The following is a 6,530-nucleotide window of genomic DNA, read 5'->3' on the forward strand; positions in this document are numbered from 1 at the left end:
CAGGCTCTTATTTCTCAAAACGACAAGAAGCTAATAGAGTTGACAACTTGTCTTGGGGCACCCTGCTCAATGAAGTAATCAAGTTAGTTTCCATCCTTCCTAAGCACTGTCATAAGGTCCAGAATCATGAGAAACAGAAGAGATACAGGATGACTAAAGTAGGAGACCAGCAAGGCCCCTGCTTCAAGAAACTGAAGGACCCTGCAGGACATTTCCCAGCAAGTCCTCACCAGGCCATGAATGGGCTTAGACCTTCCCAGACAGCCCAGCCCTCCACCTTGGACTCCAAAACGTGTAAGTTGAGCAGCATGTTGGAATCTGAGCCCTCGAGGTTGCCCTTAAAGAAGAGACCAGTTAACCAGCATGACTCCATCAAGAAGGGCCTCCAGCCTGGCACTTCAAGCAGCACCCCTGGGAAGAGGCTAGAACCCAGGAAACCTGCACTGGAGACAGCCCAGCCATCCTATGTTAACACTGCCCAGAATATTTCCTTCCTTGACTCAAAGACACAAATGAATCTAGAATCAAGCATTGCAAAGCTTCCTGTGAAACACAGAAAAAGAACGTATCTACAGGCTCTTGAGTCAAAAGATCTCATCCAATCTGGGGTTCCAGCCTCATATCTTCTCCAGACTGTGTATCCTTCCACAGGAACCTGTGTTTCTAAGGCTGAACGCGGTCCCAAGGTTGCTGCGATCCTAGAAAAACTGCATCACCAAGATCCAGGAGGGACAAAGTTAAAAAGAGTATCAGCTACCAGACTGCAGAATTCTCTGTCTGCTCACTCATCTTCAGAGGTTCAGGAGACCCAAAGAGCCTCTTCACCTGCTGCCAGCCATGGGCACTCTGAGACTAATGGAGCTCCACTGAAGAGCACCCTAAATACTTGGGTCAATACTTATTGCCTCCTGGCAAGAACCCAGGAGAGTAGGACTATTCGGGGGATAGGACGAGGTATCCTGCAACCAACAACCAGCTCAATTGTCAGGCAAGTGCCATGGAAGAGATCTGAGAATGTGGCCTCAGGACATCCCTTCTGGAAAGACACAATGGTTGATCCTGAAGGAAGGACTCCCTCTTCAGTGGCCAAACGAACCAGTGTAACAGTGGAGGTAAGAAAAGAGACACCTTCTCCATGTAAAGAAACCCTTGGGCCCAGCAAGATTCCCAGTGGCCAAAGGAATATCAATCTTAGAGCCTTTGAATCTGCAAGGGCCAATATAAACCCAGGAAATTCCCAAACTTACTGCCCACACTCAAGAGGTCCACCTCTAAAACCACAGGTGATTAGGGAGGTTGACTTCGCATCAGGCAAGGAGGCAGTGACATCCACTTCTAGGCTCCTTGCAGACTGTCAAAGTACTGTACACCCTGCCACAGTCACTGGGCCTTCACAGGATTCACTACCCAACTACCAGAATAGATTCAAAGATCTCAAGACTTCACAAGCCCTACATGATATGCTCATGAGGAAAACTCACAGCCAGGGGACTCAGAACCTTAGGGAGCCCAAGGATAAGAGTCTAGGAAGTAATCGCAAAACGTTTCATCCCAGTGAAGGGAAAGGGGATTTTCTGAGATCCAGAGCAAAAATCCATGGAGAAAGACTTGGGGGAGTGCAGTCCTCTCATGGCTGTAATAGCCCCACCCAACCCAAGGACACAGTCATTCCTGAGAGTCAATGTGTTATGCCAGAAACTGAAAAGGACACTGTGGGGAGCTTTCTGACAAAAGTCAAAAGAAATTTACAATGTCTTAACCTTGACACAAAAGACAAAGGACATGGGGATTCTGTGAAGAATGAAAGCCCCCCACCTTCCACTCCAGAAAGTCAGATAAAAGAGAAGTTCATCTGTAACATGGAAACTGAAGCACAATCTCTCCTGAATGCTGTGGTCCAGATCCTAGTGGACATGCTGGGCCTTAAAATAGATGACCCGTCCAAAGTACAGTGGTATGAAGTGGAACAACTGTTATCCCAGCTAGGGATGTCTTCCCACTCTTCTGAGACAGTCTATGACCCAAAGACTAGCCAACCAAAGAGAAAGAGTTGTGGTTACACCAGTCCCAAAGGGCACAGCCATCCATTCATGTACGGGGGAACTGGAGCCAAGCAAGAGTTGAGTGTTGATGCCCAGAGAGCCCATGATCACCATCAGAATAGAGTGAAGAGAGGAACAAGCTTTGACCATCTCTCTACCCTCCTGACTAAGAACCAGCTATTCAAGTACAGGAAATATAGAGATAAGCAGCAGCCAAGTCTTGCTGCCCATAGAGCCTGTGACCAAGATCAAAATAGAGCAAAAACTGGAAAGGCGCCCTGCCCACAGAGCAGCCACAAGGGGCACAAACAATTATTCAGACACAGAGAAAAGGGAGACAAACAGCAATCAGGTGTTGACCATAAAGCCTTTGACTCACATCAAAGTACAAAGGAAGGAACTGGGTGTGGTCACCTTACAAGTCCCAAAGAGAACCATCCAATCAAGAACAGGAAACCTGGAGACCAAGCACAGTCAGGCACTGATGCCCAGGGAGCCTCTGATAGAAAGACCTTACCAAAATAGGTCAAAGATAGCCTTTGCCCACCAGGATGTCTTTCAGATGTGCCATCTGCCCAGCCACTGTTTTCCCCATGCCTCCTGGTAATAAACATTGGGGTTTTTCCTGCAAAGAAACTTTTCTTCTTACTGGAGCTCCTCTTCCAATGCTCATGATTCCTTCCCACATAGGAGCTGCTTCCTGGTTCATGCTCCTGCCTGTGAGCACAGTGGTTTCTGTCTTACAGTGATGGAGCAGGGGAAGGTCAGCATTGCTTCTGCCTCAGTGCAGTTTCTGGATGAGACAGGGCAGGTGGGAGGGGACAGACACTTTGAGGTCCATCCATCAATGTGCAGTTTCTGCTAATCTTTCTGTCATTACAAAGACAACAGAAGTCTAAGGATTTCTTCATAATGAGCCAAATGTGTTAAGACCCCACCCAGGTCTGTGGCCCAATGGACCTAAAGGAACACACCACCAAACGAACAATACATGTTATCAGCAGCCCACGTGTCTCGATGTCCAAAATAGACCACATATTAACACGCAAAGCATGTCTCAACAAATGTAGGAAACAGCATATCCTGTATTCCATCTGACCCCCATGTGTTAAAGAAAATAAATGAAGTATACAAATTCATGGATGCTAAACAACATACTACAGAAACAGAATTGTGTGAAGGAAAATGTGGTTGATATTAAGGTAAGAAGGGCAGGCACAAGATAAGGCAAGGCCTGTGACTGGGCAGTGTAAGGGTAAGGCAGGGACAGAGTTTTGGAAAAGAGGAGAGAAGCCAAGAGAGAGGAAGAAGAAGACAACCCATCTGCATGTGGCTTTAAATAGCCACAGGTAGCTATAAATATCTTAATAGGGATAGATTATTACAGGACAATTTGTCACATCTAGGTGGGCATATTAAATATCAATTGGCTCTGAGTTTATCATGTGGATGTTTTATGGAGTGAGAATTTACTGATACAAATCTGAATAGTAAATTACACGTATCTAGAGTTTTTATTTTGTCTGGCTAGTGGGAACTGTGAAATAACCATAGGAGGTGGTGGCTAGAATTGTGAGCAGAGTTTGAAGCAGAGAGTAGCTGGGGGACAGCCACTGCTGGAGACAGAGCATCAGGGGATAGCATGGCATGGTGCCCTGGAACAGTTTGTCCACATTATTATTGCTTACTGCAACAGGAGAAATCAAGAACTTTTTTTAAATTCTGGGAACTGAATAAAAGAGAAAATTGTAGGCCAATGAACAGGAACACAAAATTTCCTATAAAATACAAGTAGAATTCAAGAACACACCATAAAGGTCATCATGAAGTTATTGGCTTTATCTCAGAGATACAGGAATGCTTAAACATACATCAATAAATGAAATCCACCTATGTGAAGTGGTGGTAGGGTGGGAGTGAGGGAGTGAAAGGAGCACTCTCTCAGAGGCAAGGGAGAGGACGGATGAGGTGAAGAATTCTTTGAGGGGAACAAGGAAGGGAGGAACATTTTGAATGTAAATTAAACAATTAAAGAATAAATAAGTGCCACCACAAAAAATAAAATAAAATCCACCACATAAATAGACTAAAAGTCAGAAACCACATGATTTATATACAAGTAATATTACAAGACACATATATATGCATATAATAATAAAAGTCCATAAATTTGAAAGGGCAACAGCAAGTGGGGTAGGTAAGATTTGAAGGGTGAAAACTCTATCATTATACCATAATCTTAAAAATAAAAACACTTCTAAAATAATAAAAACTATTTTGTGATGATTTAACAGACATTTACCATGGCAGTCAGAACTACCTACAAGGGTTAAACCTGCTTCAGCCTCTGTCCATGGTTCCTTGCCCAAAAGGCAGTCATCATTAGGAGGCTCAGCATCCAGGAGCTAGACTCAGAGCAACATGGGCTAGGTGGTGGGAAGAAGAAGGCATTCAAGGTCAACTGTGGCCACACTGAGAAGCAACACTCTTCACAGGTCGATGTTGCTCTGAGACACAGAAACATGAGAACTGGGTGGCACAAAAATGATCTGAGCTACAAGGAGCTAGAGGTATCCTGAGACAGCAGATAAAAACCATTTCCTTTACACAGCACTCCCCCGCCACATGAAAATGCTTCTCATCAAACAGAAAGCAAAAACTTTGATAGTACCGTGGTCCCTTAGAGGTCCTGTCTAGTTCCTGAGGCCTCAGGTTCCATGGAAACATAATTGTTCACAACCAGTGGCAGAGACAATCTGTGGGTACCCAACAGTACCCACCCAACATAAAGAGGGAAGACAGCAATGGGGACAGAGTTCTGCAAGCTTTAAACTTCTACAGTCTGGGATAGGGGGAGATATAAGTCCCTGTCTGCCAGCTGTTCCACAGAGGATGCAGGAGCACCTTTGATTGCCCAAATGAGTCTCAGGGTAATTGACATGGAAGATCTAGCTCACCTAACTTTCTGTCAAAGACATGGCGTAATTCTATAAATACTGTCCACACAGATGACACACCATAAAGGTTATGTTCTCCACAGACATCTGCCCATCACATGAGCATTTGACACCTATGTGCCAGGACCATACATGGTAGAAAAAGCACGTGCATGCCTTATTAAGATACAGACATCTCTGTATGTGAACATAAATAAGAGCCCAAAGTCAGAACTTATGAGAACTCCTTGATCCTGAATAGTTATTAAGTCTATACAAATCAGTGCCCAGAACCATCAGGGTTCATGAGGGCCCACTCAGATTTCATGCAAGTCTCTTATACATGTAAACCTATAGAGGCCTACATGTTCTACACAAAACATAGTGTGTGTGTGTGTGTGTGTGTGTGTGTGTGTGTGTGTGTGCAAACAAGTAAAGAGAAAACACAAGTGGGAAGTACACACACACACACACACACACACACACCCTTGCTCCTCACAGAACCTGTGCAGCCACCCCACCTTAAAACCAGAGATTACAAACCTTCCACCAAAGCACTCAGTACCCTTACAGACCCACACACCTTTCAAAGAACATCACTTCCTGTGATGGACCAACAAAAGTTTCACTCTGGCACAGAATTTCAGATCCTGGACAATCTCCAAGACATGATTTGGCCAGACTCTTCCCTAGTGTCCTTCCCATGATATTCCCTGTGCTCGGGTCACCAGTGCATACAACTCTCCCAATAAATGTCAGACCACAAACATTTTCTTTGAGATGTTTCATTATTCCTTTGAGACATGTTAGTCTACATTCCCTCTAAACCTCTTTTTTTCCCCAAACCTCTGCCAGAGCAGAAACTCTATAGGCCCCTAATTCCAGGGAAACAGGGCTCATGCAAGCTCCTCCAATAAGGCCACACCTACTCCAACAAGGCCATACCTCCTAATAGTGCCACTCCCTATAAGCCAAGCATTCACACACAGGATTCTATGAGGCCCATTCCTACTCAAACCATCACATTCTAGTCCTCAACTCATATCTCCAACTTAGATCTCCAACTCCTTTCAGCTTTGTTGACTCCAACATTTCTTTCTCTTGAGCTGGTTCTACTCCCTGTTAGCAACTCTCCTCAGTGGGTATCCCAAGGCTCTGGCATCTCCAGCATCTTGGGGTCTCCAAAACTAACTATCCAGGCTCCACTTGACAGCTTCACATATTCGCACAATGGCCTCTCTAGGCCTCCATGCAGGGACACTCCTGCCACATACCTGGCCTCAGTGGCTTTCTTTAGTCTAGAAGGGAGATTCCATAACACCTTTCTTCTATCCCTTACTCTAAAGCCAGAATCACATGGCTGAAGTTGCCACAGGTTCGGCTGCTTTCTAAGGCTGAAACATGGCCCCCTTGATCAATAATGATCTTCACTAGTTTTCTGTTTCAATGGTTCCCTTCACTGCCTAAGCTTGGCTGTCCTGATCCTCACTTTGTAGACATGACTGGCCTTGAACTCAAATATCTCTGGAGTGCTAGGAGTAAAGGCACATAC

Source organism: Micromys minutus (genome assembly GCF_963924665.1).
Source record: "Micromys minutus genome assembly, chromosome: 1".
Taxonomy (NCBI): Eukaryota; Metazoa; Chordata; class Mammalia; order Rodentia; family Muridae; genus Micromys; species Micromys minutus.